This window comes from Sus scrofa, chromosome 2 (assembly GCF_054392235.1).
Source record: "Sus scrofa isolate SSC_HxYL_T2T_F1_AM1 chromosome 2, Sscrofa_HxYL_maternal_Yorkshire_Landrace_v2.0, whole genome shotgun sequence".
NCBI classification, from domain to species: domain Eukaryota; kingdom Metazoa; phylum Chordata; class Mammalia; order Artiodactyla; family Suidae; genus Sus; species Sus scrofa.
In genome coordinates, this window is record NC_139384.1 from 88,012,629 (window position 1) to 88,033,751 (window position 21,123).

The 21,123-nt window shown below is 51.9% G+C and overlaps 3 long non-coding RNA genes across 3 annotated transcripts; 2 read left to right on the plus strand and 1 right to left on the minus strand.

Moving 5' to 3' along the window:
• Window positions 1-87: 87 nt before the first annotated feature.
• Window positions 88-4,252, plus strand: LOC102159224 (uncharacterized). The gene is made up of 2 exons (XR_014837936.1): window positions 88-194; window positions 3,834-4,252. It is a non-coding gene; the product is annotated as an uncharacterized LOC102159224 (long non-coding RNA).
• Window positions 4,253-4,747: 495 nt separating this feature from the next.
• LOC102159383 (uncharacterized) lies at window positions 4,748-15,821 on the minus strand. Its single transcript, XR_301834.4, has 2 exons — window positions 15,764-15,821; window positions 4,748-7,293 (listed from the first exon to the last, which is right to left on the minus strand). It is a non-coding gene; the product is annotated as an uncharacterized LOC102159383 (long non-coding RNA).
• LOC106509468 (uncharacterized) lies at window positions 7,595-10,707 on the plus strand. The gene is made up of 2 exons (XR_002341715.2): window positions 7,595-9,294; window positions 9,842-10,707. It is a non-coding gene; the product is annotated as an uncharacterized LOC106509468 (long non-coding RNA).
• Window positions 15,822-21,123: the final 5,302 nt, after the last annotated feature.

Here is a 21,123-nt window from a genome sequence, read left to right on the forward strand (position 1 = left end):
CCGCTCGAGGGGTGGGGCCAAACAGAATTGCAGGCGACCATTGGAGAAGGCGACCATACATCAGAGCTTGAGGCGGAAACGGCCCGTGTAGTCGGGGGAGGGGAGACAAGATGAGACCACGTGACGGCGCCTGTGCCTGTGGGCGAGCTGCCCTCCTGCGTGGGGCTTTCCGGGAGAAGCCATCTTGAGAGTGGGTACGTGGCGGGTCAGGCGGCGGGAAGCGTGCTTCCCCCAGGCTGCCGCCATCTTGCAAACGGGCATAGTCTACCTCCGCCTAGGGCGCGAGGGTAAAGAGAGGTGCGTCGCCATCTTGAGGTTGGGCAGAAAAACTATAGGGCTCCATCTTGCTTGTGGGCACCTGCCCGATGTCTGATTCCAACTCAGACGGCCCTATTGGGTTAGCGCGCGGGGATCTGGCGGTCTAACGCGTCCCAGATGCGGGTGGGCTCTTTCCACCGCTGGCCACCAAGCATGCTTCGCGATGTGGTCAGGGGTTGTCCCGACTGTCTTTTGTTCACCCCAGAGCAACGAAGCCCGACCAGGGTCCCCTCCCCTGACTGCGGGAATGGAGAAACCGAGGCCCGGGGCGCACGGTAACTCCGCCCGCCCTGTACTCTGGGAAATCGAGGCCTGGGATCCACCATCGTCGGGCGTTGAGGATGGACTGGGTCTCCATCTCATCGGCAGAACACCCCGAACTTATCCCGGGGAGTGGAGACTTAAGAGTTGATCAGGGCTGGGCGGTAGGGGTGCCCTCGGGAGGAGTGGCAGAAACCAGGGCCCGCTGAATGGGGTGAGTGGGGGAGGGGCAGACCAAGTCGAAGAGGCCAGAACCAGGGAGGCCCGTGGCAGTGGTGATGATCCGCTTTCCCAGGCTTTTGGAAGCCTCGCAGACCTTCAGTAAATAGAGGAAAATGTCGTAAATATTGTTTGCTATACACCTCGTGCTGAAAACTGGATTTTTTATTTTTTTTGGCTGTAGCTGTGTTTCGTGGATGTTCCCGGGCCAGGGATAGAACCTCTGTCACCCTGGTCTCAGCAGTCAGTAACAACCCGGGATCCTTAAATTGCTGCGCCACAGCAGAACTCTGAAAAGGGGATTTTTTAAATTTTTAGAGAGGGAGAAGAAATGATGTTTCTTATTTCCCTAAAGGGAGATCAGGCTTTTGCTCCTGCCTCTCAGGTCGGTTTTAGCTTGGGCGGAGTCATAGCAACAGCACCCCTTTCAGGGCCATGCGCAGGCCTGGACTGGGCCCAGGAGCCTTGGGGTAGGCCACTCCCGAGCCAGCGGACTTTCAGGGATTAGAGGCGGCTGCTGATTTCCACAGAGGCCTCCCACCCAGCGGTCCTTGGCTCTCTCTTTGGCCTAAGGCTATCTGAAGTCCAAGACCGGCTAATTGGGAATGTCCTGGTGGATTTCGGAGAATCCCCAACACATTCCTGGGGATTTGCTGCCTCCAGGACTGTGTCGGCCCTAGGCTCTAGGTACCACCAGACTCAGCTGCTCATTTGTTGCCTCAGTGACTAGTGCCAGCAACGGTCCCCTTGACAGCAGGCAGGGCTGATGGAGACATGGGAGTACTCCCGCCCAGCCTTATTGGTGGACCCTCCACCAGGTTCCTACCACAGCTGTAAACGGTGTTAAAACCCTCCCAGGGCTGCTGTCTTGCCCAGAACTCGACCTTGTGGCCGGGTAGACCCCAGACCCCACATATTCAAACGCCCTTCTAGTTTCTGACCTCATTTACCCAGGCCTCCTTTGCAAGGCTATTCCCTTCCAGAAGGTTCTTGCCTGAACCTGCAGGACTCCCTCATTTGTTCCCTGTGCTGGGGCATTGGCATGAAGTCCCCCACATCAAAACGCCTCCCCGGACATCTCCCTTAAAATGTCTGGGGAGTTCTTTCCTGCTTCTCACTGGAGCTCCTTGCTATAGCAGGAAGTCAGGTCAGTGTCACTAGAAAACACTGGGACACGGAAAACGAGGAGTTAGAGGCGGCCCCTGCCCGGATCAGAATCCACCACTGTTACCACACAAATGCTACAAACCAGGTGGTGCAAAGCAACACAGAATTATTCCTGCTCAGTTCTGGAGGCCAAAACCAAGTCGCCGACAAGGCCATCCTCCCTCCAGAGGCTCCAGGGAAGGTCCTACCTGCCTCTTCCAGTTCTAGGGTTTCCAGGTGTCCTTGGCTTGTGGTCTCATCCCTCCAGTCCCCGCCTCCTGTCACATGGTCCTCATCTCCCTATTTTTCAGTCCCTCCCTGTGTCTTTAAAAAGGACCTTTGTCATTGGATTTAGAGGCCCCCAGGCTCATCTCATCTCAAGGCCCTTAATCACATCTGCAACCACCCTTCCGCCAGGTAAAGAGTTCCCTCAGAACCCAGGGCTCTCAGGTTCATTTTGGGGACACATCATTTGGGGAGACACCCATCCATCTAAGACCCCACCTGAAACCTGGGCCAGTCACTAAAGCTGCTGGGGGTGGGGTGTCCAGGAAGCCCCCTGACCACAAGTATCAGTTGGATCAATGCCCAGTTTATTGGAGCAGGCAGCCCCCTGCCTGCTCCTTGCTTGGTCCCCCCTCTGGTCCTAGCCTCGCCAGCCAGCTGCCTCCCTCATCAATGATTCAGGGTGAACGTGGGTGTCTGATCACCTTGCAATTGTTGGAGAATTTTGAAAATGATACTCTCTGTGGCAGGAGAGAGTGGGAGGGGGTGGGAACAAGATGGGACAGCAGGCCAGCATCCCAGGCACTGGGGGGTGGGGAGGGTGCGGCTGGGTCTTATTTCTCTCTTCAGATCTAACTGGGGTGACTCAGTTTACCCCTCTGTCAAAATAAGGGGCTGGGCCAGGGTCCCCTTCCTCCCCAAGGGCTTTCCCTAGTGTTTCAAATGGAAATGGATTAATAGTTGGGAAGCTTTGTTCCTGTGTTTCTTCATTCCCTTGATTACAATAGGACAGGGGCTCCACATCTCCTCCCATCAAAGGCCCCCCAGCTTCTCTGACCCATTTTCCAGATTTCTGTTGGACTGAGCTGGGGGTGGGAGGCTCAGAGAGGTCACCCCATCCCCACCCCAGCCTCCGGAACTCAGAAGGGAAATGGTGTTGCTCTGGCCAGAGGATATTCACATCAGAACCCTTCTCTGGCCCCTGACGGGGTCCATCAGGGAACAGCTGACTCCCCAGCCCCAAGGTCCCCTGCTTGTCCCCCCCACCTCAACTGGGGGAGGAGGGGGTCCCAGGCTTCTTCCTCCACCACACCTACCAGCCCTGCCCAGCCTCCAGCCCCCCGCCCCAGACAGACAGACTCCTGTTCCTGCAAGGTGGGGAGGGTCCCCATGGCCCTTCCCTGGATTGTCGTGATCGAGGATCTTCCCACCCTGATCCTGCATTCCAGTCTCAACCCCTCCCTCCCCTCCCTGAGTCCCAGGCCCTCAGGCCAATGTGCAAACCTTATCTGCCCAAACCAGCAGGCCAGCCTCTCTCCTAAGGACCACTGTGTCCCCAGGCCCTACCCCCAGCTGGAGCAGTCTCTCCACCCTGAGTGCCACCCCATCTCCCCCCTGGAAGCTGGGCCTGTGGGGGGGGGGGGGGCACCTCCTACAGGCTTACCTCTTAATCCTCTGATCAGGAAGCACTTTGTCTCTTTTTCTCAAGCACAGAGGCCTGGCGAGCAGCCTGAGCCTTTCGGCCTGCAAGAGGTCCCCTTGTGCTTTACCCAGCCTGCTCCAGCTTTGCTGAGCTCTAAGGATGGAGGGCTGCTCTGGCCGGGCCTCAAAGGATCAATGCAGAGTTACCACTGACCCTGCAATGCTACTTCCATTTTTCCCAGGAGAAATGGAAACACAGCCCACACAAAACCTGCACACGCGTGTTCACAGCAGCACGAGCCACAACACCCCAAAGTGGAAACAACTCAGATGACTCAACAGATGAACAAATAAACAAATGTGGCCCCTCCACGCAGGAGAGCATCACTCAGCCTGATAAGGAGAGAAGCCCGACACTCGCTACCACGCGGACGGACCTGGAGACCACGACGCTCAGTGAGAGAAGCAGACACAGAAGGACACACGGGGTGGGATGCCATGGATGGGAAACGTCCAGAACAGGCGCATCCACAGACACAGAGCGCGGGTTTCTGGTTGTCAGGGGCTGGGGAGGGAATGTTAACAGCTGGCATTTCTTTCTCAGTGATGGTAGTTGCACAGCTCTGAATATATTGAAAACCACTGTGTCGTGCATCGTAAATGTATGATTATGTGAATTAGAGCTGATAAAGCCATTTTCAAGAAATCATTAGGATGAAGACTGGAAGTGCCAGCACTTCTAAGGATGGGGCAGGCAAAACTATAAACACTGCTTGGGGAGAGGGAAAAGGTGCAGCAGCTTTGAAAACAGTTGGGCAGTTTCTTAACACACTGCCAGCATACCTCCCTTCAGGCCAGGCACTCAGCTCCTTTGTGTTTACCAAGAAACAAGCAGAAGTTGTCAACAACAGCCTGGACTTTTGTCCATAGAATCTCCATAGCAGCCTTTTAAAAAGAATGAAATAGGAGTTCCTCGGTGGCCAACAGTCAGGGATCTGGCATTGTCACTGCTGTGGCACAGGTTGGATCCCTGACCCAGGAACTTCCATATCAGGTGAACATCAGGAATAACAGATGTGATCACCTCCCAAAAGACAGGAGCACACTGTGTGCAGTTGGCTGATGGAATACAACATAGCAGTGAAGAAGCAGAGACTGGTCAGGTACATCTTTGTTCCAAGTACACAAATCCAGTTCAAGATCAGGCAAAATTCACCAACGGTGCCAGAAATTCAGGACAGGGTACTCTTGGGGGTCAGTGGCTGAGGAGGTCAGGTGAGCTCAGTCAGGGGACCTGGGGACATTAGCAGATAGGCTTGGCAGGAGGAGCCGGGGACAATCTCTTGACCTGGGGACACATCAGAGCTCAGTTTGCATAACATGTTGTGATTGGGGTGCTTTGCTCTGTGTAGGTTGCAGCTCAGTAAAAGTTCTACTTAGAGGAGTTCTTGTCATGGCTTAGCGGTTAATGAACCCAACTAGCATCCATGAGGACACGGGTTCAATCCCTGGCATTGCTCAGTGGGTTGAGGATCCAGTGTAGTCATGAGCTGTGGTGTAGGTCGCAGACGAAGCTCGGATTGTGTGTTCCTATGGCTGTGGCGTAGGCCGGCAGCTGCAACTCCGACATGACCCCTAGCCTGGGAACCTCCATATACCACGGGTGTGGCCCTAAAGAGACAAAAAGACAAAAAAAAAAAAATTTCTACTTAGAAAATACTGTTGGAGTTCCCTTGTGGCGCAGCACATTAAGCCACTGCAGTGGCTTGGGTTTGATCCGGTCTGGGAATTTCTTCATGCCTTGAGCATGGCCAAAAAAAAGTTTTAAATATAAATTTACGTTAATTGCAAGAAAACAAAACGAAACGTTCATATGACTGTCACACAGAACTCAAGCATTCCGCACACCGAGATTTCCTCAGCAGCCAGCACACACCATGGTCACAGAAAGCTCCAATGAATGGGGCTAGGGGACTGCTGTGTTTGTGCATTGCTTTTGGCTCTATCTCTTTGCAGGACCAGAGAGATCCCACCCCCTTCCCAAATCCTTGTAGCCTCTCAAGGCCCCACATGTGTGGGCAGCCATGGTCCAAGTTGGGCACAGAGCGGAGATCTGGCCACACTGTGGATCATTTCACCACTGCTGGACATGCGTGTCCAGAGAGGTGGGGGAGGATGGAGCAGAGCCCTGCAGGGACCAGAGAGGGGATCAGGGATGGCTTCCTGGGGGAGAGGTGTGTCTGATATGGTCCCAAAGGGGTGAGTGGAGCAAACAGCATTGAGGGAAGTAGAGGGTCTTAGAGGCATGGTGGGGGCTGGCTGGGTGGCATAGGGTTCCAAGATGGGCGGCCAGGCAGTGCACCTGTAGTGGAGGGGGTGTCCCAACACGTTGCAGGGCCCTGGAGCCGCCTTGATGTGGAACAGGCAGTGATGATGCTGCCACACCCTCAGGACAGGGCCATGGCATCCGTGGGGCAAGTGGAGAACATGCCAGGCACAGGCAGACTCAGGAGAGAGTGTGCTCCTGGGTGGGGGGCAACGCCAGCAGCGCTGAGTCTAGGCGTCTTGTTCGTTTCTGCTCTGTATGCTGCCGGATCTGAAACTCATAGGCAGCAAAGGAAAGCTGTTCTTTTAACATTTTTAGTGAGATGGAATTCATACACCATACAATTTTTTTTTGGCTGCACCCATGGCCTGTGGAAGTTCCCAGGCCAGGAATTGAACTGGCACCACAGCAGTGACAACACTGGATCCTTAACATGCTGTGCCACCAGGTAGCTACTACGATTCACCAGATACACTGAACAATTCAGAGTTTCATTTTAGTACATTCACAAGGTGTGCTCCCATTACCAAAAGCAACTGTGGGACATTCCACCACCCCAAAGGGAAGCCCATTCCCCATCAGCAGTCATCCCCACCCACTCCCCAACCTCTGATGACCACAAACCTCCTGTCTGTGGATGTGCCTGTTCTGGACGTTTCCCATCCATGGCATCTCACACAGTGTGTCCTTCTGTATCTGTTTCTCTCTCACTGAGCATCGTGGTCTCCAGGTCTGTCCACGTGGTACTGAGTGTCAGTGCTTCTCTCTCTTTTTTTTTTTTTCCTTTTTATGGCTGCACTTGTGCCATATGAAGTTCCCAGAGTAGGGGTTGAATTGGAGCCACAACTACCAGCCTACGCCACAGCAACAGCAACGCAGGATCCGAGCCACATCTGTAGCTTGCCGCAACACCAGATCCTTTAACCCACTGAGCAAGGCTAGGGATTGAACCTGCATCCTCATGGATACTAGATGGGTTCTTAAAGTGCTGAGCCACAGTGGGAACTCTACTTCTCTCCTGTCCACAGTGGTATGATATTCCAGCGTGTGGATGGATCACATTTGATTCATCCTTCATATGTTGATGGACATGACTTTTCAGCTGTTGTGAACATGTGTATACAGGCTTCTGTGTGGTCATACATTTTCATTTCTCATGGATAAATCTGTGTAGTTTCCACGGGCTCCAGTCACAAATGACACAAATGTGGGTGGGTGGGGCGGTGGCTGAAACAACAGAAATTTATTCCTCTGCAGTTCTGGAGGCCAGAAATCCAAGGTCAAGGAGTCGGCAGGGCTGGTCCCATCCTTGGTCTGTAAGTAGCCATCTTCTCCCTGTGTCTTCCTCCCCTGGCTGTCCCTGACCTCGGGTTTTTCTAAGGACACCAGGCACATTGAATTAGGACCCATCCTAATGACTTTCACTTGCTCACCTCTGAAAAGACTGTTTCCTGTGATCTCATTCACAGGCCCTGGAGGTTAGGACTGCAGGATATCTAATGGGGGGGGTGTACGTGTGACACAGTGCTCCCACACCAGCCCCCAGGAGTTGGGGTGCTGGGTCGAGAGGTGACTCTGAGCTTTACCTTCGGGGGAAATGCGAGACCTTGTCCTCCTCAATGGCCCCAGCCTGTAGTCCAGAGCTCCAACGTCTCCACATTCCCGTCCTATTTTTTTTTTTTTTTTTTTTTTTTTTGGCTTTTTGCCTTTTCTAGGGCTGCTCCCTCGTCATGTGGAGGTTCCAGGCTAGGGGTCGAATCGAAGCTGTAGTCACTGGCCTATGCCACAGCCACAGCAACACAGGATCCAAGCCATGTCTGCGACCTACACCACAGCTCACGGCAACGCCAGATCCCTAACCCACTGAGTGAGGCCAGGGATCGAACCTGCAACCTCATGGTTCCTAGTTGGATTCTTTAACCACTGTGCCATGACGGGAAGTCCGCATCCTGTCTATTGTTGAATTTCCTCAGTTTTCCCCTGATGTTCTCTCTCTGCCCTAGGACCCCCATAACGTCCAGAGTCCACCCTGCTCCACCCCTGGGTGTAACGGTCTTGCCATCTCTCCACAGGAGCCTGGGCTGGGCATCTTCAGGCTGGATGTATCGGGGTTTTCTCAGGATCACACTGGGGTGATGGGTCACAGGGGTGGGTGGGGATCTCAGGGGAAGTGCCCTTGCGACCTGTCACACCAGGGTTCCCTGCTGCTGCTCTTGACCTGCCCTCCCAGCGCTTCACTGAGAGGTTGCTTCTTTTCTACAGGGAGGCGGGTGTGTGTGGCAGCAGCGCTCAGAGACCTGGCCCGAGTGTGGAGGAGGGACTTGCAAAGACATGTCAGGGGTTGAATTGTGGTCCCCAAAGATGTCCACATCCTGACTGGTGGCACCCGTGAATGCGCCTTTATTTGGAAACAGGGTCTTTGTGGATCACCTGCTAAGATGAGTCACCCTGGAGTCGGGCAGCCCTAGTACGGTGGCTAGTGTCCTTCTCAGAGGAGACACAGAGTCACAGGGAGAGGCCAGAGACGCAAAGGCAGAGATGGGGCAATATGGCCACCAGAATGGCCAGCTACCCCAAGAAGACCTCACTCAGAGGCCACAGGAGCCGGCCTGCCAGCACCTGGACCTCTGCCTTCCAGCCCCCAAACTGTGAGAGAGGAAATGCGTGTGGCCTTGCATCGCCCCACCCATAGTTCTGGGTGACAGCGGCCACAGGAAGCTCATTCTGCCTCTGGGAACTGGGAGGCTGGGTAGAGCTTCCAGGGCTTGCAAAATTCATGAAAGGGATAGTGTCTCCATACCAGAGGGAACGTGAGCTGGGCTGTAAGCAATCCTGAGGCCATCTGCTCACCCGCCACCCACCTGGCCAAGGGGTCACAGGGCTGTGGGCACCAGCCAGGTCAGGGTTGCCAGGGAGCAGGCACAGAGGGGACTGCAGACCCACCTCAACTACCGAGGAGTAGAGACCCCAGTACCCCCACCTGGCGACCCCCCCAACGTGGGGCTGTCCCATCCAGACAATCGCTTCTCAACTGGGCAGGGATAAGGCTGGCTCTCAAGGCCAAACCAGCATAATAGAGCAGCTGTTCTTACCTGGGGTGACTCTGCTACAGGGGACACTAGGGGATGTCTGTGGTGGCTGCTTTTGTCACAGTGGGGGGCCTCCTGGCATCTAATGGGAGGGCCAGGGAGGCTACCCCACCCCTGCAGAGCCCAGCAGGGCTGCACAGAGGGTGCTCAGAGCTGAGGATACTGGCTCCGACCTGCTAATGCCTTTGTATATTTTCCAGGGCCAAGGGGACCTTAAGGCGGACAGTCCCCAGGAGAATGACCCAGCGGATATCACTCAGTTAAACTAAAGATTCCTGCTCTCCAGAGGTCAGGGCTCCCCACTGGCAGTGTGGGGTATCCTGGTAGAAAGCTAATTCTGGAAGGATCCAGGAGGGGTAGGAATAGCCTCCCCTAGACGGGCAGAGAGACTCAAGGTTGGAGGAAGGGTAGCCCTCAGGTTCCATGGCAGGTAACACATGAGACCCGCAGACCACAGGTGACGTCACCAGCATCAATAGTTTATAGCGGGAAGCAGACACTTGATCCTGCATTGCAGGCAGCTGGCTCAGGTGGCCTCCAGGCCACCCGCCAGCGGGGGAGGGTGGGGGGGGCTCCTGATGACCCACCCTGAGGACATCACAGGCCCTGTATCACCCTCTCAGTCTGAACACACCAGTGGGCGATGTCACCATGTTTCACAGAAGTCGCCCCCCTTCCTGGGGTGGAGACACCATGTCCCTGACTTGTTCTCGCTGTGATGGGCTAAGAGGGTGCTGCTTGGGTGCCCTCCCAAAGGGGTTTGGACGGAGGCACCTGCCAGGGGAAGGAAAGGGCTGAGACAACAGGCTCCAAATTCCTATGCATTTCTACCCAGACGTTTCTGCAAAGATGGACCACCAACCAACAGGCACGTAAAGAGCCACTCAGCATCATGGAGGAGACGCAAGTCAGGCCACTGTGATGGGACCTTCACCCACAAGGATGGCACTATCCACACAAAGTTGTCACCTCCCACCCAAGCATAACCACTGTCCACAGGTGTCACCTCCCACCCACAAGGACGGCACTGTCCACACAGCTGTCACTTCCTACCCACAAGGATGGCACTGTCCATATGGTTGTCACCTCCCACCCACAAGGATAGCCACTGTGCACACAGTGATCACAAGTGTAGACGAGGGTGTGGGAGACTGGAACCCTTGTCCACGGCTAGTGGGAGATGAAGCAGTGTAGCCACCGTGGAAGACATTGGTTGATCCTCCAAAGAGTAAAGAGAGCTATTGTGTGATCAGTAATTACATTCTAGGAATTCCACTTCAAGAAAATGAAAACATGTCCACATAAATATTTGTACACAAGTGCCCAACAGTGGATGATGGATAAACAGTGTGGTCCCTCCACATACGGAGCATCACTCAGCCTGAAAAGGAGAGAAGCCCCGACACTCACTACCACATGGATGGACCTGGAGACCACGATGCTCAGTGAGAGAGGCAGACATAGAAGGACACACACATAGTGTGGGATTCCATGGATGGAAAACATCCAGAACAGATGCACATCCACAGACAGAGAGTGGATTCCTGGTTGTCAGGGGCTGGGGAAGGGTGTGGGGGTAACTGCTGATGGGGACGGGTTTTTCTTTGTTCCTGAACCTTTTGTACATTTTTAATTGACTTTAAAATTTATGTAAAAGACTCATTCTATGCAGACAACCAAATAGAAGAAAACTAAAAATCATTTGTGAAGTTCCCATTGTGGCTCAGTGGTTGACGAATCCGACTAGGAACCGTGAGGTTGCAGGTTCGATCCCTGGCCTCGCTCAGTGGGTTAGGGATCCGGCGTTACCGGGAGCTGTGGTGTAGGTTGCAGATGCAGCTCGGATCCCGCGTTGCTATGGCTGTGGCATAGGCCAGCGGCTACAGCTTCGATTCGACCCCTAGCCTGGGAACCTCCATAGGCTGCAGATGTGGCCCTAGGGAAAAAAAAAAAATCATTTGTAACACCCAGCCTTCAAAGTCAGCAATAACTACATTTAACATCATAGGTCTTCCCTTGAGAGTGCTCCCTAGATCTGTTTCTGTTGTATGAGACACGTGTAAACACAGATAGGGACATGTGACCATGTATCTCTACATTGTGTTATATACAATATATAAACACCATATCCATAGTTATATATACACCTATCTATTTATAATCAAGATCATGCTAGTATCTTTTAAACCTTGCCTAAAATTACAAAGTGTCATTGTAACAAACTCACACACCCCTAGAAGAATATAAAATAAACTTTCAAAGCTCTTCTCTCCTGCTCCTGGCAGATTCCTGTTGCACCAAGGTCACAGTATTTGCCTTCAGGCATTTTCCACATCCGAGAATCTGTGAGGAGCATACAGTGGTTTTTGTATTTCATAAAGTGGCACCTTGCTTCCAGCTGTTACACAGCTGCCCTCCCGCAGTTTTCAAATGATCCTTTTGTATCCATTTATCCTTGATACAATTTTTTTTTTTTTTTTTTTTGGCCACCCTGCAGCGTATGGGGGCTCCCAGGCCAGGGATCAGATACCAGCTGCAGCAGAGAACTAAGCCACAGCTGTGGTAACACAGGATCCCTAACCCACTGTGCCAGGTGGGGGATGGAACCCACCTCCCAGTGCTCCCAAGATGCTGCCTATCCCATTGCATTACAATGGGAGCTCCTCTCCTTGATACATGTAAAAAACAGCTCCAGGTCTCTCAAACAAATGCAGACAAACATTAAAAATAATAATAATAATAATAGTAATAATAAAGGTTTGAGGAGTTCTAGAGAGATTGGTGGCTTCAACGCTAGGACGTAGGTTCCATCCCCTGGCCAGCACAGTGGGTTAAGGATCCAGCATTGCTGTAGCTGTGGTGTAGGCTGTAACTACCTACGGCCTGGATCTGACTCCTGGCCTGGGAACTCCACATGCCATGGGCCAAAAATAGAAAACAACAACAACAACAACAAAAAACCACTGAACAGGTTTAGAAATTGTTATTTTATTTTTTGTCTTTTTTTTTTTTTTTTTTTTTTGCTATTTCTTGGGCTGCTCCCGTGGCATATGGAGGTTCCTAGGCTAGGGGTTGAATCAGAGCTGCAGCCACCGGCCTACGCCAGAGCCACAGCAACGCGGGATCCAAGCCTCATCTGCAACCTACACCGCAGCTCACAGCAACGCCGGATCCTTAATCCGCTGAGCAAGGGCAGGGACCAAACCCGCAACCTCATGGTTCCTAGTCGGATTCGTTAACCACTGTGCCACAACGGGAACTCCTGAAATTATTATTTTATAGCTTTATCCTGTTAACCACAGAGAGATAGGTTTGGGGATTTTTTTTTTTTTTTTAATTTTTTGGGTTTTTTTTCTTTTTCTTTCTTTCTTTTTTTTTTTTTTTTTGTGCCACACCCTCGGCATATGGAAGTTCCCAGGCTAAGAGTTGAAGTGGAGCTACAGCTGCCAGCCTACACCACAGCCACAGCAATGCGGGATCCGAGCCAGAGTCTGCAACCTACACCACAGCTCATGGCAACACCAGACCTTAACCTACTGAGCAAGGCCAGGGATCGAACCTGCATCCTTGTGGTTCCTAGTAGGGTTCATTAGCCACTGAGCCACAAAAAGAACTCCCAGGTTTCCTTGTTTAGATGAGCTGTTTTTATTTCCACTCATTTTATACCCTAAGACTTTCCAGATGATAGTAACATTTCTTTTGAAACATCGTTTTTTGTTTGTTTTTGTTTTGTTTTTTTGGCCATTCCCATAGCATGTGGAATTCCTGGGCCAGTGATAGAACATGAACCACAGTAGTAACACCAGACCCTTAACCCACTGAGCCACCAGGGAACTCCCTGTAATATCATTTTTGTTATTTTAATGGTGGTAAAATAGACATCACATAAAATGCACACTCTTTTTTTCTTTTTCTTTCTTTCTTTCTTTTTTTTTTGCTTTTTAGGGCTGCGCCCGCAGCATATGGAAGTTCCCAAGCTAGGGGTCGAATCAGAGCTGTAGCTGCTGGCCTATACACTATAGCCACAGCAATGCAGGATCCAAGCCACATCTGCGACCTACACCACCGCTCACGGCAACGCCAGATCCTTAACCCACTGAACGAGGCCAGGGATCGAACCCTCAACCGCATGGTTTCTAGTTGAATTTGTTTCCACTGCGCCACGACAGGAACTCCTAAATGCTCTTAATCACTTTTAAGTGCCCAGCTCTGGTGTCAAGCATTGTTCTACAGCCAACCCTACTGTCTATCCACAGGACTTTCCATAAACATCATCTTTAAATACAGCTGGATCACACTTGCACAAGTGGAAGCCCCTGGCCGAGCCCCTCACGTGGGCAACTGACCTGGTCTCTTTGAACTCATCTGGGACCTGCTGGGAGCTGGGAGCACACCAGCTCTCTGGACCCCAGTCCCAGCATTTGACCACTGGGAGGCCCACCCCAGTCCCTCTGAACTGGCACAAGCCACCACTTCCTGCAGGTCCTCACACCAGGACCCTCCAGCCAGCCCACTGCCGTGGGCCTTCCTATCAGAACAGCAGAGCTGGACAAACAACCAGAAAAACCCAGAAAGCCTGGAGAGATCGACTTTCCTTCTCCACAACTTTTTTTTTTTTTTTTAAAGAAACCACATTTTGCACCCCCACTCTCAGCTTCTCTGTGGAGCCAGCAGGGTTTAAATTCCTGGGCATTTCCTGGAGGAACATTCTAGAATCCGTTGGGCAGAGGAAAGCCCCACCAACGTCCATCACCCCTGTTTTCTTGGCAACTTCCTTTTCTGCTGAAGATAAAACAGGTCCCAATAATAAAAAACAAATGTACCGAGAGGCTTGTATTTATCTCCAAAGCACGGCCTCTGGGCTCCGGAATGTTCTTGTGTCATTTCCAGATATTGTATAGGGTTCCGGCAGAGTGGTAGGGACACAGCCGGGACAGACCAGGCCAAAGCTTTAGAAATACAGCTTTTAAATTCTTGTCTGCCTTTGACAGCCCACAAAGTTCATAGTTATTTCTCCCTGAAACCTTCCATGCCTAGACCTTCAAGAATTCAAACCACCAGGGCACCCTGCCCAGGTCCCCAGGTCCCCTTACAGGGAGGCCAGTGGCACTGAGATCCTGACCCCAGTCAAGGAAGGAAAATTCCTTTGGGTTCCAGACTGTCTGATACTTTCTCCCTTTTCACTTCCGCAAGGAATGAGGTATTAAATCCAAGAATGAGAGAAAAACAGAGGGAGGGTTTGGGGCAATTGTAATTGCTTTTCCAAGCCTGTTAATAATTGTCTTTGTTCGCTCCTGGAGCACAGGGGCTGGGGGAGCCCCGATGGGCCCCAGGGTGGCCTCTGTTCATGGGCCGTCAGGCCAGGGCCCCATCCCCCCACCCAGGAGGGGGCTGGCCGCATTCCTAACATTCCTCCTCTGCTTCCCACATTGTTTGTTTGTTTGTTTTAAATTAGATGCCCCCAAAAAATTTAATTAAAAAAATTAGAGGCCACCAGGAATTCCTTTCTCCTCCTGGATTCTGCTGGAACTTTTTTTTTTTTTTTTTTTGCCTTTCTTTTTTTTTTTATGGCCGCACCTGCAGCATATGGAGGTTCACAGGCTAGGGGTAGAATCTGAGCTACAGCTGCCGGCCTACACCACAGCCACATAGGATCCAAGCCACATCTGCGACCTACACCACAGCTCACGGCAACTGCCAGATCCTTAACCCACTGAGCAAGGCCAGGGATCGAACCCACATCCTCATGGTTCCTAGTTAAGTTCATTAATCACTAAGCCATGAAGGGAACTCCTCTGCTGGAACTTTTAATATGTACTAGACCCCAACCTGGCCTAACTGCAGAACCTTCCAGGACCCTCCCAAACACCCCACCCACCCCCAGATACCCACAATGTGGGCCATTTTACAGCTGAGTGTGCCCAGGGCACAGAGGACCCCAGGCCTTTGCCTGAACCCCCACCCCACTGACCATCAGAACCAGCCCTCCAGCCAGGACCTCTGTGGCACCCCTACTTGGCCATCGTGGGGAGGCAGGTAGAAAGGAGATTAGCCACTTTCAGGCCAGGCTGAGTAGTGGTAGACACCAATGCCCTGACCTGGGGAGGGGACCAGATACCAGTTAGCTGACATCACACCCAGCCCGGCGCTCTCGCAGCCCCTTCACTGTTGCAACTGAGTCCAGGTTTCTGTCTCCAGCACCTGGCACAGAGTGGGCAGCTCAAACAATGACAGGATGGCTACAGTGGGATCCCAGGAGGTGACAGGCGATATTGACAGCTGTTTCATTGCCCTGAACCTCAGCGGTGTTGCCTCTAAAACAGGGGCAAGGTTCACCCCTTGTGGAGCAGAGTTGTCTGGTCTGCAAAGCCCTCGACCTTAGGGAGGTGCTGCCCTTGGGGCAGAGGACAGAAGCCCCATCTATATGGCCTTGACCTCCTCGTGGAAGGAAAAGTAAGACCAAACCGGATAAGCCCTGCTAGGCCCCAATTGAAATGGGGCTGTTTCGGCTCAGCATTCGGCTCAGCTTTGGGGACACACAGTAAAAGGTGCCCCTGCTTGGTGTCTTTATGACTGTCCTGGGCCCCGAACTCGGCTGGGCCCAGAGCGGGCACAAAGTGGGGCTATCACAGTCAGCGAACTGTGACACCGAACAAAGGAAACCTCACTTAAAGTGGAGTCCGGAGGCCGAATGGAAGCCTCACCCCTACCACTCACTGTCAGGTGGGCTGCAAACCCCAGACAGGAAGAGACCTACCTCTGCATCTCTGAGAACAAGGTGGCTCATCACCCAGCAGGAGGCGGAAGCGTTTCTCTCCGCCCAGGAACAGCCCAGCCAATGAGAGACCATCCCAGCTTAGCCAATGAGAGGCCCTCACAGCTCAGCCAATGAAAAGCCACCACAATCTCAACTCCCACTTTCCTCCTGTGGGCTCTGAATTTACAACAGCTCCTTCCCACTCCCTCTTTAAAAGAATTTCCTCTGCTTTGTTTTTCTGACTTGCCTGTTGTTCTCACCTGTGTTCCAAACAAACCCATTTTGCTGGTAAAATAACCAGTTGTTTTAGTTTTAAGATCAACTTTATGATCAGTGACATGAAGTTGTTTTGAGAATGATCCCTTATTTATTTATACCAACAGCGTGCAGAAGTTCCAGAGCCAGGGGTCACACACACCTGAGCCACAGCAGTGACAACACTGACTCCTAAACCCTCTGGGCCACTAGGGAACTCCATGATTTCTTTTTTAAAAAAATTAAGTGCATCCCTTGGCGTTCCCATAGTGGCGCAGTGGTTAACGAATCCGACTAGGAACCATGAGGTTGGGGGTTCCATCCCTGGCTGTGCTCAGTGGGTTAAGGATCCAGTGTTGCTGTGGGCTATGGTGTAGGTCGCAGATGCGGCTTGGATCCGGCATTGCTGTGGCTCTGGCATAGGCTGACGGCTACAGCTCCGATTAGACCCCTAGCCTGGGAACCTCCATATGCCGCGGGTGCAGCCCTAGAAAAGACATAAAAAATAAAAATAAATAAAAATAAAAAATTAAGGGCATTCCCAATGTGGCTCAGTGCATTAAGAACCCGACTAGTACCCATGAGGATGTGGATTGAATCTCCGGCCTTGCTCAGTGGGTTAAGTATCAGGCATTGCCTTGAGCTGTGGTATAGGTTGCAGATGTGGCTTGGATTCCAAGTTGCTGTGATGGTGGCGTAGGCTGGCAGCTGCAGCTCCAAATAGACCCCTAGTCTGGGAACTTCCATATGCCCCAGGTTTAGCCATAAAAAAAAGAAAAAAAAAATGGGGATAAACTTCACATAATGAAAAATTGACTTTTTTTTTTTTTTTTTTTTTTTTTTTGCCACTTCTGCAGCATGCAGAAGTTTCCTGACCAGGGATGAAACCCACAACAGAGTAGTGACAATGCTAGATCCTTAACCCACTGGGCCATGAGAGAACTCCTAGAATTGAATTTTTTTTTTTTTTTAAATGAGCATATGGAAGTTCCTGGGCCAAGGATTGAATCCAAGCCACAGCTGAGACCTAGGCCACAGTGGTGGCAATGCTGGACCTTTAACCCACTGTGTTGGGCCAGGGATTGAACCCGTACCTCCACAGCAACCCAAGCAGCTGTAGTCAGATTCTTCACCTACTGCACCACAGCAGAAACTCCCTAAAATTGAGGGAGATTTTATTTTATTTTGCCTTTTTTTTTTCTTTTTAGGGCCACACTTGAGGCAGATGGAAGTTCCTAGGCTAGGGGTAGAGTCAGAACTACACCACAGCCACAGCAATGCTAGATCCTTAACCCACTGAGCAAGGCCAGGGATTGAACCTGCATCCTCATGGATGCTAGATTCTTTTCTGCTAAGCCACGACAGGAACTCCAAGAATTCCATTTTTAAGTGCACAATTCAGTGGAGTACGTCTGCAATGCTGTGCAACCATCACCACTAATTCCAGAAGATTCTTATTTCCCCAAAACGAAATCCCATCCCCTTTAGTGACACGCCCATCCCCCTCACCAGCCCCTGACAACCACAAACTTACTCTCTGTCCCTGTGGATGTGCCTGTTCTGGACATTCCCCAGCCATGGAATCCCACGCCGTGTGTCCTTCTGTGTCTGCTTCTCTCACTGAGCATCACGGTCTCCAGGTCCATCCACGTGGTAGGAGTGTCGGGGCTTCTCTTCTCTTCATGGCCGAGTGATGCTCCTGTGGGTGGAGGGACACGGCATGTGTATCTGTTCACTCATCAATGGGCACTTGGGTTGTTCCCACCTTGGGGCCACTGTGAAGCCTGCTGCTGTGAACTGTCGAACCACATCTTTGTTTGAACCCCTGTTTTCAGTTATTTGGGGGACAGGCCAAGGGATGGCATGACTGGGACAGGTGGCTGACTCCTTTCTGCAGCGGCTGCCCCATTTTACTCCATTCCCACCAATGAACAGGAGTCTGCCTCTTGGGAAGGAACATGAGACCCTTGGACCTTGGCCTTTCCTGGTGGCCCCAAGACTGCGCTGGGGCCGTGTCTTCCCCACCCACTTTGGGCATGCGTGGGAAGGTACAGGTAGACCACACAGGAGTCTTCCTCATTCGAGAGCTCTGTGCACAGGCAAGAAATGGGACAAGTTCGGGCAGCCTGATGATGAGTTACCACCTTGGATTCTGTGGGCCAGAAAAACCTGCTGGAGAATGCTGGGCGCCCCACTTTCCCGAACCCGGAGGCTCACATCCTGGGGAAGCGAGGATTCTAGGGGGCGAGGTCCCTTCACCTGTGGCTGCCCTACTGGCTTCTGTCCAGCATTTCCTGCCTGGAGCAAGAGAAGAGGCAGAGGGAGAGGGGAGGGGAGACAGGAGCGGGGGAGGCCGGTGCCTGCCACCCCTCTGTGACCTTCCCTCCAGGCCTCAGGAAGCCAGGAAACTGAGGCTCAGGGCAGCATCTGAGGTCACTCACCATGGCGGGAACCGGAGCAGGGTTGTCCAACCCCAGCCTCCAGTTCTGGGCCTCGCAGAAGCAGCAAGGCCAAGGTCCCCCCACCTCACTTTGGCATTGGTGGGGTGGACATCAGTGGGCGCCAGAAATCAAGGAGACCCTTGCAGCATGGCTTGAGCTCTGAGGATGCAAAAGTGACAATGCCTTCCACACAGAAACCTGCACATGGTTCCTGCAGCTTCATCCATAAATGCCTGGACTGGCGGCAGCCCAGATGCCCTCCAGTGGGTAGATGGACAGATAACCGGTGGACATGCAGACGAAGGACTGTTCCCCTATGACCCAGCTCCAGGGCATTCTGGGAAAGGCAGAAGTCGGGAGATGTTACCTCCAGGGCTCTTGGCTTCCTTCAGTAGAAATTGACAAGAGGTCAGGCAAGAAACTCAGGCGAGGCTTTATTTGGTCCCCTCCTGCAGCCGGGGGAGAGGTGGTGGGGGGAGCCAAAACAAATAACAGGTTCCCTTGCTCCATTGCTCCCAAGGGAAGGGGAGCTGGTTCTTTATATGTGGCGAGGGCAGGGTGGGTCCAGAGGGGTGGCTGAGATGGTCTCCCCCACCCGCTTTGGGCATGCGTAATACCTGCTTTGCTTTCCACACCTTGCTTCTGTGGACTGCGCCCACAGCATATGGAGATTCCCAGACTAGGGGTCTAACTGAAGCTACAGAGCTACAGCCACCAGCCTACGCCACAGCCACAGCCACAGCCACACCCGGTCCAAGCCGCGTCTGCAATCTACACCACAGCTCATGGCAACGCCAGATCCTTAACCCACTGAGCGAGGTCAGGGATCGAACATGAAACCTCATGGGTCCCAGTCAGATTCGTTTCTGCTGCGCTAGGGCAGGAACTCCTGCTTCTGCTCTTGACGGTTCAGAAGTGGCTGTTGGCTTTTTTAGTTTCTTTGTATCTTCGTGTCCATAATTTGCATCAACTGCACATCTGGCCAGTTATTTTGAATCCCTTAGAGTTTGACTTTTGTTGCTGGAAGAGATGTTTGTCCAGGTGCAAGCACTGCGGGGGGCAGGGGCGGGTGGTGCCAGGTCCCAGGTCCCAGCCTGTCTCAGACAGCAGAAGGATCAGCAGTGCCGCAGTTGTGAGGAGAGAATGAAGAGGTAGAGAGCAGATGGGTTTAGGGCAAGGAAAGCATTCTGTATGACACTGTAATGGTGGAGAGCTGTCAGTACACATTTGTCCAAAACCATAGACACCAAGAGTGACCTGAGTGTCGCTACAGCTTTGTTAATGATAAAGTTTCCATGTTGCCCACCGATTGCAACTGTTTTTGTTGTTGTTGTTGTTGTTGTTTGTTTTTTTGTATTTTTTGTGGCCACACGACAACATGCAAAAGTTCGAGGGGCAGGGATAGAGCTCACACCACAGCAGTGACCTGAGCCCCTGCAATGACAATGCTGGATCCTTAACCCCCTGAGCCACCAGGGAACTCCAATTTGTATTTTATTTATGTTTTTGGCAGAGACATGCAGTGGCTTGATGTGGGATCTCAGTTCCCAGAACAGGGATTGAACCTGGGCCACAGCAGTGAAAGGGATGGAGGAAACAGCAGAGAAACAAGTGTGAGGGTGTGTATATAGGAACTTTCTGCAATTTCTGCTCAATTTTTCTGTAAACCTAAAACAGTTCAAAAACTGAAATCTATTTTTAAAAAAGGAGCGGATGCTAGGAAGGGCAGGTCAAGGGAGGTCCAGATGTGACAACAAAACAATAAACAGGATTTCCCTTTTGGCTCAGGGGATTAAGGATCTGGCATTGTCACTACTGTGATTTGAGTCGCTGCTGTGGCAAGGGTTCGATCCCTGGCCCAGGCACCCCCACATGTCATGGGTATGGCCAAAAGAAACCAAAACAGGAGTTCCAGTCATGGCTCAGTGGTTAACGAATCTGACTAGGAACCATGAAGTTGCGGGTTTGATCCCTGCCCTTGCTCAGTGGGTTAAGGATCCGGCGTTGCCCTGAGCTGTGGTGTAGGTTGCAGACGCGGCTCGGATCCCATGTTGATGTGGCGCTGGTGTAGGCTTGGCAGCTACAGCTCCAATTGGATTCCTAGCCTGGGAACCTCCATATGCCACGGCAGCAGCCCAAAAAATGGCAAAAAGACCAAAAAAAAAAAAAAAAAAAAAACCCAAAACACGGAAACTTCAATTTTTAAAACATAGGGAGAGGATCTGAGTAGACATTTTCCCAAAGAAGACACACAGCTGGTATTTAAAATCATTCTCATCATTAATCCTTAGGGAAATGCAAATCAAAACCACAATGAGATGGCACCTCCCACCTGTCAGTATGGCCACCATCAGAGAGTTCCCTGGTGGTGTAGGGGTTAGGACTTGATGCTTTCATAGCAGTGTCCTGGGTTCAATACCTGGTCTGGGAACTGAGATTCCACATCAAGCCATTGCATGCAGTGGTCAAAAATAGAGGGAGTGAGAGACAAGAAATACAAATTTTTTTTAAAAAAAGGGAGTTGCCATTGTGAGTCAGTAGTAACAAATCTAACTAGTATCCATGAGGATGCAGGACCCCATTTCCCCTGTGTCCCCCCTCCCTATTCCCATTTCTTCCCTCCTGGCCCCTGTCAGAGCAGCCATGGTGTGATCCCAGGTCATC